The sequence below is a fragment of the Anser cygnoides genome, chromosome 1, assembly GCF_040182565.1.
Source record: "Anser cygnoides isolate HZ-2024a breed goose chromosome 1, Taihu_goose_T2T_genome, whole genome shotgun sequence".
Lineage (NCBI taxonomy): Eukaryota > Metazoa > Chordata > Aves > Anseriformes > Anatidae > Anser > Anser cygnoides.
The window spans coordinates 81811753-81837333 of record NC_089873.1 but is presented as its reverse complement, the minus strand read 5'-3'; the positions used below and the strand labels follow the sequence as shown (position 1 = coordinate 81837333).

The following is a 25581-nucleotide window of genomic DNA, read 5'->3' as shown; positions in this document are numbered from 1 at the left end:
TATTGCTCTATTCCAGCTGAAGTACAAGTCTCATAACAAAAAAATATACATACAGTGCTCCCATCCTGGATAACATTGGGTCCATTCTGCAAAAATATACCCTGTGCTAAAGGTTAGGGAGCTATTGAGAGCCCCAAGTTGGTAAATGGATACACTACATTGATGAATGGATACACGACAAGAACAGGCTACTCTGAATCTTGGTTACGGGGAACACCTGAGAGATGTGCTATTGGTCCTACCTAACATCACTAAATATTCACTAAATAATTCACAGATAGACTTTTCAGGAAAGCTAAAATAGGCACAGTTATTCTGATACCTGCTTACTTCTTGAAACACACCTTTATCTTCTCTTTTTTATATTTTATCATTCTTCTTCCCACCATTTTAGCTACAAATTCCATTTGTAATACATTTCAAACACATCTGAATACTTATCGCCACAAAAAACACTGCTTTAAAGTTGTTGTCGTTGTTTCTTTCCTAAGGCTATGTTGAAGTAGCCACACCAGTAAATTAGATCTAAGGCATTTCTGTCATGGGAAGGATATTTAACATAGTGAGGATTTTGCTAGTTTTATAGTTTTAACAGACTCCAGCTCACCAAACCAGAGCAAGTTAAAATGAGGAAGCCATATGGAAGCTCTGAAGGCACTAGGAGGACATTGTTCACCCCAGCAGTTACCCTTCTGGTACCCTTCCAAACCTTCAAAGGTAAGCTATATCATGCAAAGCATTGTTGGTATCTTTAAGGTCATGAGTGCTCTCTCAGTTCTCTCTCACTCTAAAATTCTCATGGCATTTTTGCTCCTAAGTCATTAAGAAACATTTGTAAGGGGAATGTAAACCCCACAATGTTTTTATAATTTGCATAATGGTACCTTGCATGTCATAGAGAGTTTCCATTTTTCCCTTTATTATTGATTACATGCAAAGTATATATTTTTTTTGCTTCCTATTCCAGGTCACTTGCAGGTAGCACAGCTATCGGGTGATTTGGCCCACTATTGAGTTAAGCTAAATTTCTCTGTATATTTTATTTATATGCATCAGAAACAACTACAAAAGTAATTGCATATGTTCATATAGTAAAACTGTCTTTAGTCTGTGCAAAGAATGAAGCCTTGCCAAAGTTTTTTTTTTTTTTTTTTTTTTTTTTCAAAATATTCATTGTAAAGCTTATCTATACAGGCACAGACCCAAGACAGAAATACACACTATATCTGCCAGACCATGCAAAAAGCACTATCATAATTCTTATATTTCAGTACTTTTGTTTACTACATGAATTCTGCTAAAGTACAAACAGTAATGGTAGAGGATGGACGGATTGATGGATGGATGGATGATGAGTCTATAGATGGACAGCTAGTGGATAATGGGTAATACTGGTCCATAATGGAACTTAGACAGCATTTTAATAAACCCACAGTACACAGAACCTGCACATTTCCAGAGAAAGAGAAGAAAACAATCAGCTGGCATATTGTCACAAGTCTGTTGAGGTGGAACTGAATGGAATGATATAACCGTCATGCACTGGGCATACTATGACAGGTTATAGACAGTTGATAAAATGAAATTTTAAATAAAGGTGCAACCTTGTTCTATTGTATCCTGCAATTAAAGCCATTAGGCAAAGGAAAAACCATTTTGGTTTCCACCTTTATGGTTCTGGAATGTATCTCTTCATTGTGCTGATAAAATCTAATGTGTTATATATTTCACCGTGACAAAATATAATTGATGTCATGAACAGTTTTAAATTATTGCTTGTATAATGTATGCTTTTAGCAGAACTGTATTTATTATTTTAAATTTTCTGAAACTTGTTCTAAATTACCATGAAATGCATCAGGGTGGAAGAAAAAGATTTGTCAATGACAGGACCAGTTATTTGAAAGACTTTAACTTTCAAGTCAATTTCACAATACTTTCAGCTCCTTTTTTTTTTTTTTTTTTTTTTTAGGAGGAAGGGAAAAATAATGAAGAAGGGAAGAGAAAAAGAGAAATACCATAAATTTCTTAAACTAGTTAAAAAGGAACAATAAACAGAATGTTTTATGTAATAGCGATAAAAATTTAGATGAATGTAATTTCATGAAAGCTGCATTTTTAAAACAGAGAAAGAAGTAGAAAAGAGTTTCATCACCAATATCAATATGAAAAAGTCAAGGCACTGCAAACCTAATTAGACAATGCTATCTTCTATATTCATAGATGTGCCTAGCAATGATACATTATCACTCAAGCTTTAGCACTGGGTCATTAACTGTGCAGAAATGTTACATGCATTTGTGTATACAAGATTAAGTGCTATACATTCTTGCAATGTTCCATATTCTATTAGATCATTTTTAGCCACTCTTTTATCTCTCTGTCACTTTCAATGAACTGTAAATTTGGTAGCATGTTTACAGATATTTTTCTTTCACTGACTAAACTATCAAAAGCCTGTATGATGATTATATCATTTCCTTGGTCCCTTAGGAGCATAATGTACAATGTGCTATGTCCTAAAAGTGCATTTGTGTGGAATGCCTAATCAACATATTTTGCACAGTACTTTTGTCTCCTTTAGAAAGGCACCCCATATTTCTCATGCTCATTACTCTAGAGTATAATAAAATAGGACAGAAATTCATCAATGATCATTGTCACATGGAACAGTATTTCAGAGTAGGCCTGACTGAAAAAGCAAATGAGGGGTAAGTGTTAAATGAGAGACGATGACAAAATTATTCCCCAAATCCTGTAAATGCATTAAGAATTACAGCGAGCATTTTAGAGATGAATGACTATATGTTATATCCAGAGCATAAACTTTGGTGTCCTAATCGGTACAATTGTACCACGTTATACTGGCTTCCAGTTTAACAGAAGAGCCATAGGCTATGCCATGATTTACAAAACAAAATGAAAAATATTTACAAAGCGCATGAATTAAGTATGCTTTACTGCCAGTCCTAATGTTTTGATGACTCCTGAGCAAGTCTGAAATGAAAAACAATGCCAAACAGCTATACAGAGAGCAAACTGCCCTCTGCATATTGCTCACTATTAACAATAGCCTTTTCCTGGAATTTCTCACTTTGCCCCAGGGTATTCCATGTGGAGACAATCCCAAACAGATTTAGGTTCACACTTTAGTGCCTCTGCAGTTAAGAGACAGTAACACCAAATGAAGAATAAGACATTTATCCCATCTTAAAAAAATAAAAGAAAAAAAAAAGCCCTGCCTAACCTAGCCAAAACAATTGGATTCTTGACAGTGTGAACCAGCATTTTCATACAGTGTCAAGTGAAACCAAATACTTTTCCACATAGATCACTTTTCTTATTAGCGACTGATCACAGGACCAACCACAATTCATTATCTGGAAAACAGATAATGAAAGGTATTAGACTACTCAAAGCTTCTGTTTAATCAAATATAAAGCTGGGAATTATAGAATGATAATTATACTGCCATTCAGATTCACAGGTCACCACAGAAGTCTCCAGAGATCACACGGATAGCCCTTCTTCTAGCAAAAAGTAAGAAAAAAAAGAATTTAGTGACCACTGGAAAGATTTTAGGGCTAAATGTAGCCCCCCCAGCTATGGTGCAGAATAATGAGAAAACTCTGAATAAATGGGGAGAACAGCAAGAAATATTATCTGTCCAGTACAGGTTCAACAAGTTAGTAAGAGGACAGGTACTCTTTATTAGGAAAATATTTATATTTTAATATTTTATATTTATCAAAACATAAAGATGTTTAATGACATTTAGTTAGGCAACAGCAAAGAAGCTCATTGCTGCTTGCACATACATTATGAGTATCTTCAGCATCCTCTTCTATGAATAAAATGCAATATAATGGTGTCTGTACACATTTAAGACACCTTTTTAACTTACCCTTTGGGTTTTAAAAATCCTGTTAATCTTTTTGAAACATTTTACAAGATTTTTTTTAATTCTGAAAAGTAATTGTTAGTGTTAATGAATCACTGACTACTTACTATGGTCATTAAACTTTAAGGGTTAACATAAGATAAGCTCTGTGCCCCAAAGACACTGTAGTTACACAGTGAACTGAGTATCAGAGATTTATGTTCTATGTGACAAACCAAGGACTTGCAGAGAAATGCTGAAGGAAAAAAAAAAAAGTAATTTCATTAATCACTTTAAACACCAGAGCTCACCATCTTAAGCTGAATGTTTTGACGTATAACTTACTGTAATCATGCAGAAAAGGAACAACAGAAGGTAACAAAAAAGATTCCTATGGTGAAATTGATAAATGGAATAAAACTGATTAAAATACTGAGTTTAAAAGTATGTTATAATTTCAAACTTTTGTTTTAAAATGTATAAAATTCAAACCCATTTTTCTAGGCATACTTCAAAAGGACCTTAGATCCCTACAGTTTCCATTAAACCTGCATTGCCCTGAGCAATGGTCTTAATACTTGGCACACGCAGTAGTTAGAGTTCCAGCTGGGATGCAACTTGACATATTTAACATCAGGAAGTCTTTTCCTGTTTCTCTGTGAACAGACACTATGTCCATTCCTTTCATTTCAACAGTTGTCCTAAATTCCTTGTAATTGTGACTAACTCTGCAGTATTAGGTCTGCATGTTCCTGGTGATAAAGTTAAATCACCCTATTTGCGAAAACTACTTTTTCCTTAGTGAAAGAAATATGCACTCTCTGTTATGTGTAGGTAGACATATACAGAAGTGTTTGGAAAAGGTAAAAGAAGCAGTATAGCTGTGCCACAAACAACTAGGTCAACAAAAGGGGAAAAAAAGGTAGGGGGAGATAAAATTATCTTGCCCCTACTCCCCCCTCAAATAAAAAATAAAATAAAATAAAAATCTAATGCAGATAAGAACTGCATTCCCTTGCAGGGAATGGCTATTGTACAAACAGAAGAATATTTCAATGAGCATGAAGGTGAAAATACTTCCAGATTCTTTGGCAGAACATGCTAAATTTAGGTCGGAAATTTAAATCAGAGAGAAAGACATTGCTTTTTAACTTCCAAAATTGTTTTTATTTTGTAAGTACAAAAGGAAAACTTTTGGAGAAGAATATCACAGAAAGGGAAGAAAACAAATTCTTTCCCCCAAATATTTCCATTCTTTCCAGGACAAATCTTTGGCCCTTGAACAGTCTTGGGGTTTATGAGCATTTCTAGCATTGTTGCCATGCTAAAGCCATATTAACAGACTGGCAGTGATACTGTGTAACCCTGGGAAAGAGAGGAAATCCAGCTGCTGAGAAAACAAACCAGATGGCTACTGCCCATTTGGGCATAGCAGGGCTGGCAGCCCTGGGAGCCAACAACATGTCCGTTCCTCTTGGGCTGTCTGTAAGCTGCTTGTTCACCTTGTGGCTCACATTCAACAGAAGAGATTTTGGTATGAACCCTGTGGCTTCAGGTGACTGGACATTTGTGTGTGGTTAATATCAATGGAAAAATAATTCAACAGAAAAACCTACTTGCATTGAATTTGTTCTGATGTAGATCAGATTTTCTAAACGTTAAACAATGTATCAGAACTATTTTTGGCATCTGCAGTCTCAGGATTATAAACCGAAGAAAAACAGATGTTCAATTTCTTTTTTTTTTAGCATCTCAATGGACCAGGTAATTCTTAAGGTTTTGAGTATTAAATTATGAAAAGATTTATAAACAATTCAGGGAGTTCTAAAATCCCATTAACACTTCTTTGCTTATGAGGAAATCTAGTTTTCATCCCCTTAGACTCATGATATGGTGCCAAAGAGAAAAAGTATCTGTGAATGTAACAGACATAGCTTCTGTCTCACATTAAATATTTCAAAATATAAGTTACCAGTGAAAGGCACGGTAAGTTTGTTTGGTATCACTGCATTTCTCTATAACAATGAGAAGATGCACTCTCCTCATCATGGAGAAATCATGAGAATAAACACCACACAAAGTCAACTCTAATGAAAAAGCAGTATCAGGAGACTGACAAAAGTGGCTGTATTTCCATCAGTAGAAAAATCAAGGAATTTCAACAGGACATATAGTCACGGATTACCTGAGAGAAAACTGGGCTCGGAGTGGGAGATACCTCACCTTCCTATCCTTATGTAGCTGTGCTGGGTGCAGGTGCCCAGGTGCTGGCAGTGGGTGCTGTGTGGCCGCTGCATGAGGCGATGCCGGGCCTGCCCGATGCTGGCCCCAGCCGGCCCCAACGGCCCCACCGCAGGGCACAGCCGGGCCCCGCAGCCAAGATGGCGGCACCTCATCTCTGGGAAAATGGATTTAAGAAAGGGCAAAATGCTGCACAGAGAAGGGAACAACACAGGGAACACCAAGGTCAGAGGAGGAGGAGATGTCCCAAGGCAGAGCAGGGGGAAAGCTTGAGAAAGCCAAGTGGTGAAGAGAAACTGCTCTGTACTGACCACAACCATTCCCTGATTCTCCCTGCACTGCTCTGGGCAGGTAAAGCAGCCAGGAGTGACACTGAGCATGGGAAAGGGGGCAGGAAATGTGTTGTTTCACTGTTTGTCTTTGTTCCTCACTACCCAAATATATTTTAAATGACAGTAAATTAAATTAATTTTCCCCAAGCTGTGTCAGTTTTGCCCACATCAGTAACTGGTAAGTGACCTCCTTGTCTTCATCATGTCCCTTAATGTTTCTCATCCTATTTTCTCCTCCATCCCACTGTGAAGGGGGAGTGACAGAGTGGCTGGGTAGCTACTTGGCTGTTAGCCACCACAGTTGCTTTGACAAGGTATGTGCAACATTATGAAGATGCTGGAGCTGGTGCTAAACTCATCATGTAGAGATTGGTGTCCAACATGTAAGACTTCAGTCATTGAGTCATATGATGGAAACAAATCTCTACCATGGTGGGTTGTGTTACCTGACTCTGCATGTGCAAAGGATGATTGTGCTTCTCTACCTGGAATTGCTTCTTCCAACAGTATTCCCCTGAATGAGAAACCTTCAACGAATTACGTCCTGACTGAAGCACTGCATAGCCTGAAGGTGCCTCATTCTATTTGCCTTCATGCCGGACACTGACTGATGGTGGATCTGTGTTGGGCAGTGCTGGCATCTACCACTGGGGAATCACATGGAGGAGAGAAAAAGCATCAGAAGCCCGCAGCATACAGAAAGTGAAAAGTGAAGCAGGGTGAGGTGAGTATGTCTCACACAGATATCAGTTTAGGCAATAACTATTCAAAGCCTTGACAAAGCCTGAGTCAAATTCTTCAAAGATAGTCACATCCCTGCTGCCAAAGTTTTGCTGTTTTCCTAGGTCTGTGCTGGAACTGAACAGACAGCATACACCACTAAAATATATTAGACCTGCTAATTCCTTGTATTTATTCATTTATTTATTTTTCACACTGCTACATGCAGGGTCTTGGAAATACTTCACAAAATATAATAAATTCTATTTTCTGAAGAGCACAGCTGATTTCTCCATTGCCTTGTATTTCCTATGATTGAGTACGTTTAAAATACTCCCAAATCAAGCATTTTACAGATAGAAAAGTCTTAAAAGCTTGAAAGACCATAAAGCCTGAGAAATGATAGAAAAATCAATTCAAATGATTGAGAATTCATGGCTTGAGAATGTAAACTTTAAAGATATCAACTGTAAGGAAAGTTCTGCTTATATGTCCAAGGCACAAAGCCAGGCGGTTGTGCAAACTGCAAGTCTTCTGAACTCCAAAAGGAACTTGAACCAAAGTACAATTCTGAGTGCATGAATTTTCAGCACAAAGTGAAAACTCCTAAATGAAGAAGTTAGGACTCAAAAATAAATGATCTGTCTAGGTTTATCCAAGTAAATAGGTTTATGGATTCTCACTACATTTATAATTCATTGGGATTTTAACATTTTCAGCAGTTCATTTCAAAAGCTCCTGCTATTTTGAAGGACCAGACAAACAAAATCCTCTTAAATAAGAAGAAACCTGCTTTTTAACACTTGAGTCTAAAATTACTATTTGAAACTATTTATTTTTTTTCTGCATTAGCTATAATACAACAAATTTCCTCAATTTACTTGCATGGATTTGAGTTTGGAGATTTGCTAAGTTTTTAAGCGGATCTTAAGTACAGGAAAGATTTTCCAAGTTCACAGATTTGACATACTGCCATGCTTTGCAAAAGAAATGATAATATCTTCAGTATGTATACTTAATAATGCTGCACATTTTATGGACATTGTAGTTTTAACATTTAGCCATAGGTATTTCCATGGGTTACACTAACCCTAAATCTAGATAGGGACTAAGTCACAGTACCTCCAGTTTCTACTGTCAAAAAGTGTTGAGTATCTTTATCTTGCTGTATATTTTCTGATGTGCATATTCACAATAGTGTATGTAAATGTACTTTGATTAAAAATTAGTGTAATATAGTAAGTCAGACTGTTTTGATTTCTCACAAATACAGCATCTCTTCCTTCATAGGCTGCAATACATTGCAGTAATAAGGATATAATCCTGAATAGCAATTAATTGGTAAAAAGCAAAAAGGAAAAAGAAGTCTGCAGTTATCTGGGCTTTATGGACCTATTTTTCTGTAGCTATCAAATTATTCATTTCCCAAACAGGTAAAAAGGCCTAAGTTGACAAGAACTAACGGTCCATCTAGTGTAAAATCTTGTCTAAAGCAGTAACCACTCAAAATACTGAGGATGAGTATATGATATAGGGCAATTAAAAGTTGGTATTTTCAAAATCATGGCAGTTGGTGGACATGCTCACTAGAAATTGCACCTAGCCGTCTCTTTTAAGAGCCATCCCAATGCCTAAGAAAGCTTGTTTTTTTCTTAGTCCAGTGATGAGCAGCTAGGGCTTCATCTTTCTCATATATAAGCCTTGACCTGGACTTAAGTCTCTTTCTGTCTCTCGGCAGTGAGGCTAGGGAGCATACATTAGTAACCATCAGCGAACACATACCTAAAACCAAATTGTGCTTGTATTGACCTATAAAACAAACAAACAAACAATCTACATAACTTCTCTGTTGAGGAGAGGTAAAATAAGAAATTAAGTTAAATTCCTTTTGGCTATTTAAACTGGTAGCCTTCCTTTCATTTCAGCCTTTATTTAGCTGGCATGCAGAAACTCCTTTTATGTTGAGTCATGAGGAGGTTGACCCTTTTTCATATATCCAGGATATGTACTTCAAATGCTACTATCACCATGGTATACATGTACATTTTAAAACACATTTCATCCTGTACATTCACCACTGCAAATACTAGTATTCAAGGACATTGCATGGCTTTGAAACCACCTGAACGATTTGCTTCTAGATATAACCTTACTCTTCATGTTTCCTTCTGAGAAGCAATTGTAACCATTCCTTGAGATTTTTGCAAAGGATTTTCAAAAGAAGACTCCTAGTTATTTAGGATTAAATCCAAGTATTTGGGCCCAATTCTCACTTACACTTCAAGTGGATGATTTAAACTCGCAATCCTTTGCCCTGTTCAGGCAATATAAGTGGGCCTTTGTGTAAATGAGAATCAGCTTCATATTTTTTATAATGATGTGTTATGCGTTACATTCTGACATTTTAGATTTCTGTACTGAACAAAGAGGCTTTCTCTTCTTTCCTTTTAATCTGGTATGTGAAGCAATATGTGAAAACATGGACAATGTTTATGAAAAATTTAACAACTGCAGCTTTTTATGACAAATAACATGCTATAGTTGAAAAGCAGGTACGTGGCATGACTTTTACTTTACTGACATGCATTTCCAGTGCCATATGCTACAGAGTGCTGCAAAACATACTGCTTTCTTTCAGGACATTACCTTGTTTTGATGGCAATCATGACTTGACAGATGCCTCAGCAGAGGAATTGCATGATATCTGACCTTTTTGTAATATGTCATTTCTAGAAAGCCTTGGTGCAGGTGCTCCATCACAGGGCACATAACAGAGATACAAAACAGAAAATGACATGATTCAAAACCTTTTACCTGTTTTTTGACTTCCCTGTATTATATTTGTTTTAGAGCATGTCATTTATTTGTCTTTGTAAAATGAGACTCCAAATCTCAGGATCTAAGGTTTAGGATCCCATTTAGATCTATTCTACTCCAGGAAATAACTCTTTTGGTTTGTTTATAGTTACCTAATGATTTAATTCAGGCAATGCTGGGCTTGAGTCTCAATAACTATGCTTCAGACAGACATAGATAACTTTAAGCACCTTCAAAGGCAACCATCTTGGAACTGTTCAAGGTCCTGTCTGCCTGCTGTACATAAATGCAGTACAAAAAAAAAAAAAAAAAAAGTATGTCACATCTCCAAAAGACATGGTATGAGGGGCATAGCAATACTGTAATGTACTATGACCAGACATCTCCACACACCTTAACCTAAACCTTGCTTAAACAGCATTGATCAAGACAATTAAAGACACACTTTAGGCTACACCTTCACCATTCACATCCCCAAAGTAGATTAGCTCTTCTCTGGGGTACATTTCTGGCTCTCTTGAAATAAAGTTATGTTGTTATAAAGAAGTTTAGGACTGCAAGAATAAACCCATTCTCACTGATAGCTGGGCACACATTGGCTTAAATTCTGTTCATACAATGTATAAATTCAAGGCATTGAAGAGAGAATAATTACATGGTTTTGTTTTACCACAGAAAATAGATAATTATGGGTAATTCAAGGCTCAATTATGTTGTGGGATAATTAATACTCAAAGTAAGAAACACTGCATGGAGATTATGGGGTAATCTGAAAGGAATTCACACAATTTACTCTAGTGTACTCTATTTACTCACTATTTGTTATACATATGCCTTGGTCAGAGCTTAAAATATTCTTAAAAATGTGGCACACTTTTCTTACTATTTAGAAGCAGGAATAGAGGAAAACAATCCATAGATAATAGCTCTTCTATAATTCTGGGTTCCCAATTTAGCTAAATGAAATTAAATCTTTTTATTTTATATGTAATAGTGTTAGATTAAGTATGTCACCCCTATGTCACCCAAAAATGCTCCTGACAACATATATTAAAAAATAATAAATGCTGACTCAGTGTTGGCCTTGTAAAACTTTCAAGTTCAAGAAATGCATACTACGACTATTCCTGGAGCATGGATGTGTGTGCCCTGTAACATGGTCCACCACCTTGACCCATGAAAGAAAAAAAGTAATAATATTCTGGAGAAATCAAGCTATGGATTGGTAGCTGACTTGTATCTGGAACATTCACCAGGGTTTCCAGAACTGGCATTAAAGATATAAAGACTGTTATTTCAGGTATAGAATAGAAAGATCACAGAAGAAAAATCACTAGAAGGCTGTGCACAGATATAGTCTACAGAAAGGTACCTATGTAGTCACTTCAATATGAGTCGTAAGAAAATGAGTGTAAGTCATGCTCGTTTAGGTTTAGGCTTTGGCTAGATTGTTTAGAGCTGTCTCTTACATTAGCAAAAAAGACTGTAGGAAAGGTGATTATTTCCAGCCCTTGAAAGTATCAGATAAGTATCTAAAAAAAAAGCAGGAACTCCAATAGCTTTGCTGGAAATAATGTGTTAATTCTAAGTAGCCAGTGGAATACACAGAAAATATATATACAAACAGTATGGTTTTATCTGAACACAATCTAATTTGTGCAAATTAAATACTATATGGCCTATGCTGATTCTATTTGATGATGTACTTCAATTTTTCTGTAACAAAGTTGAAGGGAAGGTTATCAAGCTTCTTGTTTAAAGAGCTGTTTATTATAGAGCCTTTTAAAGTGAAAGGTTTTATCATGATGTAGTAACACAAACATTTAAAATGCATGTCCATTGCATTGGAATTATTATTATTGTCATCATTATCATAATTTTAAGAAAGGGTAGGTCTGTGTACATGTCAAGCTGTTTAGTCCAGTTGAGTACACATTCCTGGGTCTACAGATGATGGAAGTTACTCAGTAGGCCTGGTTCTATAGCTCCCTGATTGCTGGTTAGTTAACTGTTTTTTTTCTTTTTTTTTTTTCCTATGATATCATTCACAGGCTAGCAGGAAATTAAACAGTGCCTTGTGACACTCAGGATCTGGGACACAACTGTTTATACCTTCTTACTATTGGAGGATCCCTGGTGTGATTTTGGCCCAGGCCAGCTTGTACTCTCCCAACTGCTCTAGTGTACAAGTCTGGAGTTAACTTGGGACAGGTACAGCTCAACAAACAGTTTTCATGCAGCTAGCCTCTTGTGGAACCTAAAGACGGGTAAGTAGGAGAGATGGAGGTTGTTTCTCATCAGTTAGCCTCAGGAATCAGACCATCATGTTTGTAGCCATGTTTAATTTACCGATATAAACCACACTATTAAGACAGAGAAATGTTTCCATAGCATTAGGACAGAGTTTTGGATCAGAAATTTTTGGACCTAAATCTTGGAGGCAATCAAGACCTAAATTTAATTTGCACTTCTTTGACAGGGAATTACAAATCTCTCAAAGTTCAGAAAACTATGTCACATGGGGTGCCTCTTGGTTTCCCACACAGATGGGAAATCCTTGAGGATCTGGTGAAAAAATAGCCTGCAGAATGTGGAGCCAATCACAGAAGTGAACTTGTTATATTTAATTAACCTCATAGTCGTATTGAGAAAGTTAATGGTATTTTAATAAATTGCCATTGTACTCATGCTGTTTTAAAATGATAGTATATAGCACCCTAAGATATATCTGAGAAGAGACCCTCAATAGAGTCGACTCATTAACAGCACTGTCATGGAGTGAAGAATGGCGGCCTTTAATTATATAACCACATGTAGCGTTCTGACAGTTTGTTACGCACATGATAAACCAAAGACTTACATTTTTCTTTTTCAATCCAAATTTCAAGGCAATTTTTAACAACCTACTGTAAGTACACTGTGTATTGAAAAACTGTTAATGTGTCTACATTAAAATGACAATATGTACCACATGCAATGTCTTCATCCCTAGGGTATCCAGTTGGCTCATCTCAATTCCTCAGTGTATGAAAATTAAAAGTTGATAAAAGAAGGTTTGCACATTTCCACATAGATGAAAGTAACCTATGCAGAGACCACTGGGGTTAATAATAAAAGACCCTCACACTATAACTCTGGAACTCACAGAAATAAATGGTTATTGCTTCAGTGGAGCAAATGGCACTGCTGTGGAGTATTTATGCAGTTTCCTGCAACACACAGAATTTCTAGAAAGAAATTAACTTCACAAACTGATCTATGTTGCTCATACATTATTACAGGATTGCAAAGGAAGCAATATTTTATGAGTCTGTATGATATTAATAAATTGTTGCTTTCTATCCCTTCTTATTGCCCCTTTTTTCCCATAAACAAGAGATAGAACTGTCTGAAAACATCATCCAGGAGATACAAAGCATAGCTGTATGACCTCAGTGTGATGGAGCAGCTTGTATATCACTGGGCCAGAAGTGTGCTGTAGTCTGTGCCAGCACCTCAGCCACGGCATTTACCTGAATAATGCATGCAGATCTGCCATTTGTGGCTTAGGCAAGAGACAAAAATGTGGTGTTTGATGACAGCACATCTGTAATAATCTGTGGCAAATACTGTCCCCTGAGCCAGCTGTGCTATCCAGACATTCACATATGGTGGTGGTATTTTAGTGAGAGCAAAACATTCCTTGTGATTGTGCGTGTGGGTGATGAGCAAAGGGAGGATTGGGTGTTGCTGTTCAGTCTGTCAATACTCTTTCTCATCATTGCTCAGTAAGGTATGAGTTGCTGATCCAAATTCAGCCATGATTATTAGACTCTTAAAAAGTCTGGCTGGCTTGGCCTATGCTAAAAATGGAAGAGACGGAAAGGCAACCTTCAGAAAGGTTGAACTGTGTTGTGTATATCTGACATACTTGGGCTGCGTTTGCCTGTCCTGATCCAACTACAACTGAACCTGATAAAATCTCCTTGCCACTAACCCAGAAACAGAGGTAGTGACCCTTCACAGCAGCAGCACGACTTGTGTAGTTTCCTTCTAACTTGAGTCTATTAAAGTGATCCAGGCTGGCTCACACACTTCTAAATAGAAATATCTTTTTCACTGTGAAAGAACTGGATTTGGAACAGCACCTAAACCAACATGCCTGGAGATGGGATGAGCTTGGTGGTAGGAAGGGGACGTTCTCAGGAGCTGTCACTCATGCCTCCCAGGAGGGCAGCTGCTGAGGGAGCCTATTTACCAGCTTGACAACACATTCCAGAGCACACCTTGAGCCTGCACTCTTAATGCCTGACACTGAAAATTAGCCTTGCAAAATTATAGCTTAAATTGCATTTCTCTCAAATCAGCAGAATCAAACAAATTCAGTAAATCTCATCCATTCTATTGGTTTGATTTGATTGCTTACTTTTCTTGCAAAAAAACTTCTGAGTTGACCTGGAACTTTCTACTCACACATATCCTTCAAATCGCCAGCCCTCATCATTATGAACTGACTCGGGCAAAGATCTGAGGGAGACTTTATGAAAAAAAAAATATCTTTTGGTTTATATATTTTCCATCTAACATCATCAATTCACTTTGAGAAAGAAGACAGTATGAGATCTTTTGTTTTATACAGACTTCTATACAGACTCCAGCCAACAGGGCATAAGACAAACCCATTGAAAAAAAAAGAAAAAAAAAAGAGGGAGAGAGAGAGAGATCAGAGACACAAACAAACAGGGAATATGTGTGCCACTCAGAGAAAAATGTCTTTATCTCTTGGTGAGCTTGTCTGCAAAACACTTACATGCACAGCACTTCCCTGTCCATCTATGAGAGAGACAAGTAATTCCCATAATCTTATGTTTCGGACCAAGTAACTATTGAAAAAAATCTTATTGAAAGACTATACTGAAAAAATAAACTGTGAACTGTTCTCATGACAGTTTGTGCGGGCTTTCAAGTATTTCTTAGTGCAGGCACGAATACTTTTTGTTATTTTGTCTGCCAACTTTTCCCATAAAGTCAGCACTCCTACATCCTGATGAGCTGTAGGAGCTCATGGATTAGCTTAATGCTCGAGAATCTGTATCTCACATTGCATGCTTGCTTTTTTGGCACTTTTTTGACTCTGGAGTAAAGGCAATGACCTATCTTACACATCACGTGATGGAAATCAAGAAAGAGCTTGTGCTTGACCCAGATGGAAACCAGCCAAATGCCTCACTCAGAGCCCTTCACTGAGCCCCTTCCACCTCACTGAAGCCATGGGGAGGGTGAGCACCTGGGTGGAGGGAGCTGGCAAGCCTGGAACTCATCATAGCTGGCAGGGGGGGCACTGCTTCCCAACAGCAAGCTTCCAATGAAGATCACATTAAAGGTCTCTTGGGCACTATTTTGCAAGTTTTCAGAAAACATCTCATTAAATACCTTTATCTTAAAAAGGAAAAAAGAAAGAAACAAACAAATAAAAATGAATAAACCACATCACTCAGCTTTCACTGGCTCATGGTAGCAGACACATTTGACTACAAATATACTCTGTTTAATAGAGATTAATCTTTTTTGTCAGTTTTAAGTGTCTTCAGATTGAGGAAGCAAGAAGGCCCAAGCCTTCAGCAGCAATTACTAGATTACTCTGCTTGTGTCTTTCAGAAAAAAAAAAAAAAAATGAGTGGCAGATTTTCATTTTCTGTTTTGTAATACACAACCCCCCAAAATTGCTATAAGTAAATACAGTATAATGCCTTTTGCCATGAAAAGGTATTTTTTTTATATAATTTTAACAGAATTTCTTTCATGATGACTTGTGATGGGTTATTTTTGTTTTCATCATACCATTAGTAAAAAGTGATACCTCTTTAGCTCTAATTAGGCCACTATCATAGAGCCCATTAATAATTCAATAACCCCTTTATCTATTTTCTTCCCCTTCAGAGCTCTTCAATCAGGGCTTATGCAGCAGGTTGCATTTGCTTTGAAAATCCATTAGCCTTCCGCCTCACTTGTGGGCTTTCCAAGGGACACAAATGGACAGACACGTAATTTTATTTATTTATTTGTTGTGCTTTTTGTTTTAGGCTATATGTAAAATGATGGTGGCAGTGGTGGGGGGCAGGGGGAAGGGGCACATAATAATCTCTGGTGTCACAGCCTTACAGCTTAATTTGTCATCATATTTTTCACATGCAAGATTCTGACAGCATCGATCACCTGAATCTGTTAAACAATTTTTTCATGAAGCTGACACACTGCCCCAGTGCTTGCATCTATCAACATCTCCCTGATTTATTGGCTTCATAACAGGAAATCATTTGGTAGCCTGGCTCTATTTTGCCTGAACACTGACCTGTGACCTTAATTTGCTGCCTTTTGAAGTTCTTTGTTCTCCCTTAACAGGTAGCTCACTAATCAGCAGAAGCAGCTTTATAAACTTATATAAATATTTAACTGAGATCTAGGAATATGAATGTTTAAATTAGTTCTTGTTGGAAAAGTATAAATAACCCAGACTAAACAGAACTATTGAAATCAAAGGCGTGCTAGCAGAAAGGATGGGATTTGGCACATGTTTAATATTTCATGTCTGTCTCTGTTCCTATTTCAAAATATTGACAAAGAGCTGTTATGATTTTCTGAAATAAAAGAAAGACTTCCCTCACTGTGAGTCTTGAAAACAAAATTTAGAAAGCAAAAACAGTAATTTTCTTTAATAGGTGCTGAAAATGAGGCAGTGTCGTTAGTTCAGGGGCAGGGATCTCAGATTACGGTAAAAGTTTGCTACTTCACCAGGACAGAAGCCTAACTTGGAACATATCCTTAAGTTTTATTTAAATAAAGAAAATCATGCAAAATGCTCTGCTTTAAGAATATCCTAAGTCTTAGCTGTCCATCCACTGACCAGCACTGCACATAAAAATTGCAAGCATTTTAGAAGAAATCAATTATTCTAGCATTTGATGTGAGACTTTATAAAAGCATAAAATGTATCAAAGTACTTTTCTTGCTAAACACTGGCATTCACTATCACTTAACCATGGTTAGGGAACTTCATCTAATATGTAATGTGACTTTTCAGTTGGAAATCATACTCACTTTGTGAAAAGAAAATCAGCAGTTTTCTTCAACCATTTGGAGAACAAATACTAGTGCTTTGAAGTCCTTGAAAAAGCACTCTACTGAGAGCAGCTCAAGAAGGTAATTTACAGTGGGGTTAATGGGTAGAATAAACACTCTAGACCCACTCCTGTGAGAATGCTTCTTCATTTCAAGACTTTTTTTTTTTTTTTCCCATCTCTTCTTCCCCTGCTTCCTATCCTAATTTCAAGTGGAGGCATAGCACAACATAACAACCTGGGTTAACCATGGGAGCCAACACTATTCACTAACTATAGGAAAGGGACAGAGAAAGAGAGTGTTTTTCCCCCTTACATATATGAAGGAGTGGAAGAACCCGTCTAGTTACCAAGTTAGACCTTAGAACACTTGCTAATGTCCATGAGAAGCAGATGTTTGTAGGAAGGCTACTTGGTCAGGAATGAAAAGACAGAAAAGTAGTTTAAAAGAGTAGAACCACGTTCACCACATCAGCGCAGAAGAATAAGCCATAAGCTTCGTATTGGACCATGAAGATCGTGTAGCAGATTTAGCCCTCTGAGAAGTAGGTAGTCTGTGAAACAATGAATGCCAATAAAGTGAAAAACTGAGCAAAAAAATTCAGCCTCTGTTTTAAGATGAAATTAAATTCTTATAAATCACTGAGGAAGAAAGTATTTGGTTCTTATGTGTGCTCTAGTTTCAACAACACAGAATTATTCACTAACAACTTTGCATATATTAATTCATGCATGATAACAATTCACTTAATTCTTTCAGTAGGTTGGGATTTATATGTTTTAATTCTGAAGACAAAGGATACCTACATGCACTTTAAAGGTTTGATAAGCTGGATAACAATATATACTGTTTTCAATAACTTGAATATATTTCCAGTGCAAAACTTATTTACAGTGCTTCAATTTTAATGAGTTTAGATCATATAAGTATGGGAAGGAAACAACAAAGCCTAGTCTGGGCATCCATGTATTAGGGCACTTAAAGGAAAAAAAAAAAAAAAAGCAACGAACCTTCTAACATTAACATCTTCAGAATTCTTCTTAGTTTATTTCTGTATTATAAAAGTATCATTTTCATGGTCTCTTGTCAGTCAAATTAAGAGCACATTATTTAACATGTGTCCTCTAGACAGCAAAAATAAGTGAAAACATCTTGATTCGCTTCTTTTAGTGTATGTCAATTGTGTGCATAATATTTGAAGGTTAATAGTGTGACCGTGATGTACCAAACCATGCAAACAATATCTTTCTAACAATGGACAATTTCCTTGTGAAATGGATTGGAAAGAATGTGATAGCATACAGAAGACTATATTAAAATGATGGCCCTTCAATCTGATGAACGGTGGAAATGTTACTTGCTCAAAGGCACCATTAAAATTAGAAACCTCTATCTATACATTGTCTTAATAACAGCTATACATGTTTGCACGCACACTGAAGTGTATATTATTCTGTTTGTGAACTTGATTATAGTGTACTTATAGGATCTGCTTAGATAAGAACACAGAATTGGAAAAGCATTTGAATTCTTGCATTAAGAATGCTGCAGTCATTCAAACGCATTTTGTAAACAAACAAAAACCCTATGTCAAATAAGATACCCTGTAAGATCACCATTCTTAATAAAAATGTTATTAACAAATGAAATCTCCAGTACTTAAATGACAAAATATTGCTGCAAGATAGTCTTAATTGAGATCCCATCCTCTGCACAGTTTTTCTGTACTTAATGGAATCAGAAATATTTTAAGATTAATTAGGAAATATAAGAAGCATATTTGCTTCCCTAAGTATAATTTTTCTGATATCAAAAAAAAAGTACAAATATTTCTGAGGAGACTCATGGAGAATCAGTGTTGTACTGCTGAGGAAAAAAAAAAACACGTGCTTTTATTTATTCTAATGCATCTTCACTTAAGTTAGAGCTCTCTGTATATGTAACTGGGAAGTGACATAGAATCTACCTTGTCCTACTGAATATGTAATTGCATCTTCCTAAATACAGCAATATGAAATGATGCTCTTTAAATGCGGAGGCTCACTCAAAGTAAAATTTTACCTAACTTCTACATTAAAACATCATTCCACCAGTTGGCTGATAAATTCTTATAATCTCTAAAGGCTATGCTCCTCATATGAGGGAAATCAAGATGAAGGTCCAAACATGAATGCATAAATCGAAGAGAATTTAAATTTTTAATTATTTAAAAAATTAAGATTTTGTCTATCAACTAAATGCCAAGAAAAAGTATCATCTTTATTTACAAGGAAGTGCATCAAGCGGTGGTCTCATGAGAAAAGAAGCCCATGTCTTTCAAAATAGCTCTCTGAAATATTCCACTGCAGAAGTAAACATGCTTAAGCACAGACACTTGTGGGTGGCTGGAAATAGAAATTTTGCTGCTGATGGACACAATAGTCAATATATGTTCCAAACTGACATTCAGAGTGCTATAATTCTGTCCCAGAATTGCCTAGGACTTTCACATTGTTAATCACCTGGAAGTCACCCAGTGATTTCTAAAAGGACAACTAAATGCTAATGTTGACTAAGACATCAGCTGAGGAAACATCCAGATGAATTTGAGATTTTAAAATGAAACACCAATTAAAAAAAAAAAAAGAATTAAAAAAAAAAACCAACACTCAAAGCTTTTATACAGTTTCCCAGATGAACGTAGACAGTCCATATGTTGCAAAAGCAGTATTAACATCTAGAAGCAGCATTTTTATGTTATTTAATTTTTTGACGACAACTGAAATTAAGGCAGTGTGTGTCTTTAAAAGAGCAGAGATATACAAACACAGGGCCCAGGGCTCACAGTCCCATAAGTGCTGTTCCCCTGAAGGCATCTACCTTGGAGAGGTGACAGAAGTGCTTCTGTCATCAGGCGCTGAAGGGAACCAGAGTGAAATCTTCACCTTATGTTGTAAATGGGCTCTCCAAGGGTTGCCTGTACTTATGGGCTTTGCCAAATGTACAGATTATTAAAAGTGCTTCCAAAGAGAAGAATGGACACACTTAGCAAGGTGAATGGAGACTGGTATATTCCAAGCACTGGAAGCAGGGGGAGCAGTGAGTGGGAGAATAGCTAGAGAGTGTTTTACATTACCTTTCTAAAGCATAAACTTGAACTGTATGTGAAAGAGCAAAAGCTGCCTAACAATTTAGGAAGGAAAGAACTGTGATCACAGCAATGCATCTGATAATGATGTCAAAATTTGGATGTGTAAGAAGGGAGAACATTTGAAGCAGTGAAGATGAAATGAAAACCTACTGTAAAAGAAGGCTGAGATTTCAGCAGCAAAGATAAAAAAAGAATAAGAGAACTTGTGTACGGGGGAGGAAGAAAATGACAGGAGTTTGTGACTAAACAGAAAGCAAAGCAGAAAAATGTAAGTTTTTAGGTAAACTAACCAGTGAACAATAGTCATAAGATTGCTTAGCTTTAGTTTGTTATTGCTTTCAGATGCAGAAAGGACCAATTTTTACTCAAACAAAAAGTTTGTATCTTTCAGAGTGGAAAAGACCCATGAAATATCTGTAGTATTCAGAAACTAAAAAGAAGAGAAGTGGAAGGGAATTAATCTATTGAGTATTGACACCTGAGGGGTGGTTCACTCACAGACTTCAGTGATGCCAGGCTGGCGCACATCATGCTTTGTTTCCCTCATGTCCCCCTAGTAAATCCTAACTTTTATTGTGGATTAGACCTTATTTAATGACGGTAATATAAGGTCACTCTACAGAACTCTTTTAACTATGCTCAAAGACCAGAGCATACAAGATTTGATGTTCCCAAACTGCTGCATGTGGTTGGAGTGTTCATGAATAATGAGATTTTATGCTGCAAAACATAGCACAACACAAGTGATACGGATTACGTGCTTGCTGTGCCCTTGGCTCTGAACCAGTTCAGATGATCCTGTTCCAGCAGGGTCTTTCCCGTTCTTTTCTTTTCCTGTTTTAGTACAATGGATCATGTAAATCCCTTTATATTCTGCCTAGTAAAATTCCTTCTTCCTAGGAGGTACTTACCAAATGCATCCGGGGGAATGGAAAAGCAGACACAAAGACATGTCACTGAGACAAAGAAATTGAAGACTTTTTGAGGAATTCAGAATAGACTGTGTAAGGTTTTTGCAACCCAGAAAGCTGCTAAATGTTACTGGAGAGAAAGTAAAACAAAAGGATAGGACTTTTTTTCTTTTCTTTTTTTTTTCTTTTCTTTTTTTTTTTTTTTTTTTCTGAAATGAAACAGCATGCAGGAAGATATTAATTTGCTAAAAACATTTTAATTTATACTCTTTCACTCAGATCTGAATTTTACCCTGATTTCCTGCTTGAAAAATGCTGTTTTATTTTGTGTTTAAGTAAAATCTTAACATAGAGTTTGAAAGCTATTTTAATGTTTTTAGAATTCCTCTGATAGCAAAGATGTAAAGGTCCATCCACTTTATAGCTGGGGCCCACAGAATACCCAGTCAGAGCAGCACAGGCTATGACAGCATTAACAAGTGATGCCAAGCAATGGAAGCCCTAAAGACAACTCCACAATGCAAATAAAAAACTGTTAAGCCAGATACCAGAAAACAAACAAACAAACAAAAGCCCTCAAATGTAAACTCCTGAACCAAACTGAGATGTTAATGTAGCTGCACCCATCAATACCATCTAGCGTCCTTCTAGTAGGAATTTCTGTTGTGCTACAGCAGGAGCTGATGTTCCAGAAATAAAATAACATTAGCTATGCCTCAGTGCAAGACTGACCTAAGTATGAATCAGTCAATACTAAAAGGAAAAGACAATTCAAACTGAAAATATATGAATTCCATGAAAGTGCTTTAGGTCTGTAACTAGTAAGATAAGAAAGGAAAATCCTAAAAAAACAAACTAGCAAACAAAACCCACCACCAAATAAAATTTGTTTTTGAATGCATTTTTGTCATTGAAAATACTAGAAATAAGAATTTAACATTTTGCTCACAAATCATAACTATTAGTGGCAATAAATGCTTAAATTCTAATTTTATCAAGAGAAAAAAAAAAAAGAATTTAAACCTTAATAAGAAATGTTATCTTGTGCATTAGTGCTGATTAATGCACAGTTCACATGTGATGCAAAAACAAGGCAAACATCTAGAGTGGGTGTTAATCAGCACCACAGCGAAGTCTATCCTTATTGCTTAAATAATTTATTTTCAGGTCTCAAAATGAGATGAGGTGAGAAACTAGACCAATTCCTTGCCATGCTCCATTTACAACAACACAAAGTTTTAACCCTTAAACTAGTCCACAAGTCTGCCGCAGAAACAGCACTTAAAAACAAACAAAAATTTATGCAATATTCCTATAAAAGTCACAACGAACGCAAAGTGGTAACAAAGTAAATGAAATCCCTAGAAGAAACAAGCTTCTTTGACTTACTGTGCAATGCCTGTAAAGAGGCAAGCTAATTTATGGGAACTGGCATCTGAGATTAAGAGTGAGATGCTAGAAAAAGTTGGATGGATGGACTAGATAAATGGCTGACCTCAGAGTATGCTATATCTGGTGTAAATACACAAACTTTCGAGTACATTAGCTTTCAGATCTGAGGAAACAGATCAGAAAAGCAAAGTAACATTGCTATGCCTTCCAGCATCTAACAAACCACGTAATTACAAACAGATCAGAAATCAAAGTAAAGACAATTTGTAAGAGTAGATAATATTGCAGCAAGCCAGGTATTAGGGACTTGTTGGAAGACAGATATATTCTTTGCTAACTTGTATACCATTATATAGAAATTTGTCTTTAAAAGAAATCCCTCAACGTTATGTACTACACTTACTTCTTAATTATTGAACGCTCTCCTTTGTGAATATTACATTTACCCTGATTAAATTAAGATTATGTCATCATTATGGCATCACTAAACTGTGACCTGAGTTTTTTCTGCACAGCTTGAAAGGAATCAGCACTAGTCTTCTCTGCAATCTCATCTGTTCAGATGATTTGACATGTCCTTGTGCAAATCACAACTGAAAAAAAAACCTGTATGTCAGCAATGTAGAGCAACATCGGAAATTCTTCAGTCTAGACTCAGTTCTAACTTTTTTGTTCTATCTTTGGCATGGTTACCACTATTTAGAGAACCTTAACATTTAAATATATTTTATTTGGAAAGGTAGTTGTTAAGTAGCATCAGTAGAAGCATTTGCCTCCGTTTAGAAACTTGGTTTTAAACAATTGCAATTAGAATCATAGAATCATTTAATACAATCTATGCAATAGATTGCATATATATATATATCAGAGACATGTTAATATTTTTAGAGTTTTAACAGTGAAATATTCTGACTTGCCAGAAATGATTATGTAACTTCTCTTTGTGCTGCCAAAGTTGAAAAGGCAGCACACATTGGGTAAAAATGTACTTTTTCTGTATGGAATATGCACCAATGACCAAAGATTCTACCAGCACATCTATATGCCTTACTTTACCTTTGCTTGACAGCCACTTTCCTCATTTCTTCTTCTTAAACTTCATGGTCCTTCCATCAAACCTACTTCTCTGTAACACAATTCAACATCGAGCTATCTTTCAGCTTTTACACTCTTTACCTCACCTCAACACCATGGACTCCACCTAGGTATGTTCTTTTGCAAGGAGTTAAAGAGAATGGCCAAGAGCTGTGAGCTGCAGCCCCACGGAACAGAAGATTGCTTTTCATCAACCGAATAATGATCACAGTGAAGGAGCAGCTACAGCATGCTCAGTTTATTTCTGGGTATTGCTGCCTGGAACGCACTCCTACACATCTTCACCATAGCATATATACATATATATATATTATCAAAAGAAAATTTGACAGTCACTAAGGATACATCTGAACTGACAACAAGTTACATTTGTCGTTTAGGATGCCTTTTTTTAAGCCCACTAAAGGATTTATATTTCCCCATTTAGTACTGTCACACAGGTCAAGCAAATCATTCAAATCTAATTTTGCTCTTACACTGACACTGTAGTGATATTAACATCATGCTTGAGATTCTGCAGAAACAAGATGTCTTGGAGCTCCCAGGAAGATATTCTATTTCAAATCTCCAGATTATCTAATACTATATGTACTACTTCTACCAAAATATTAAGCCATACATCACTGTTCATAGCTTTGTGGAATTTTCTATATTGCTTCTCTTCATTTCAATTACTTGTCTTTGACCTGATCTTTGACAGACCAGAAAAGGTGGTTAATTGAAATTTTTGCATATTCATTAAGTTGTAAGAGTAAACTGCAATTCTGGCAAGACCCATTCTGCTTTCATAGTGTGAACAGAATTGAAAAGCTATATTGCGCTCAATTTTGAGAAAAGTTCACCTCAGAAAGTGTATTTATCTGTTCCCAAAGAACTTCAAATTGATGTGAGATACATGCACATATTTAGAGGGATTTTTCCTTTTGAGTATGTGGGCAAAAACTGTTCAAGAACATGGTTTCATTCATGGGAAAATCATGTGGGTCCCTTCATTAGAAAGATGGCTCACGATCCAACCTGTAACTGCAAGATTCCACTTCTGCCTTTAACATTTGAGAGTCAACTAGAACTTTGTTCTTTGCTACGCTATCATTTGAGTCTCAAGGATATACATTTCACTGCTGATGTAAAAAACTAAGTGCAGTCAAAAGTTCCCATAAAAAAAAAAAGCCCCCAAACAAAACAAAACAAAACAAAAATCCAGAAATAGGCATCAACAACAACTGCTGTTGAGACTAGAGAAGGCAAGGCGTATTTCAACCTCTGAATGAAGTAAGAATGCCTCCTAATCCTGAGGCTGCTACAAAACTTCAAGCCCACAAAAATCTGTCCCTCTCTGCTCTCCTTTCCTTTCTCTGTGCTCTCTCCAGGGACAACGCTGATGCATGCAGGAGCTAACTAATTGCTGGTTTGGGCTTGATTTTGCTTGAAACTTAGCGAATAATCATACACTACAAACACCAAATAGCCAACCAGAGCCTTATGTAACTCTTCCTATCAGCCACTTCCTTTCATATATCTATTGGAGTATGACATCTGCAAGTAAAGCCTATATAAATTGCACAGATACGACTGGCCAATAGATCTAGAGATCCCCACCTTCACCTAGAAAAACCTAATAGATGCGATAACAAACACTCTGCAATGGTAGAACTCAACAAGATAATACTGAATTGCACCTTCACAAAAATCTGTGAAATCCAAAGAGGAAATATCAGAAACTAGTAACTTATTCTTTGTAGCTGTAGCTATCTGTGGCTACAAGTTTAATGCCTTGTACTACAAACATATTTACAAAACATGTACAGTGATCATTCCAAGAAATGCTTTGTAAAATTCCTGTATTAATAAAGCCTGTCTAGCAACCTAATCCATAATGTGCATAATGAATAATAATGGCAGTCATCAATCAGCACACATAACTGTTAGCATAGTGCACAATGTACTTCACATAGCTGCTATACT

At 36.5% G+C, this 25581-nt stretch overlaps 1 long non-coding RNA gene across 2 annotated transcripts; it reads left to right on the top strand.

The window, feature by feature from the left end:
• Window positions 1–4319: 4319 nt before the first annotated feature.
• On the top strand, window positions 4320–13121 carry LOC136791330 (uncharacterized). Of its 2 annotated transcripts, none has more exons than XR_010833091.1 (3): window positions 4320–7177; window positions 12042–12257; window positions 12983–13121. It is a non-coding gene; the product is annotated as an uncharacterized lncRNA (long non-coding RNA). The 2 variants fall into 2 exon arrangements; XR_010833088.1 differs by having other exon boundaries at window positions 4320–6472; window positions 6961–7177; window positions 12042–13068.
• Window positions 13122–25581: the final 12460 nt, after the last annotated feature.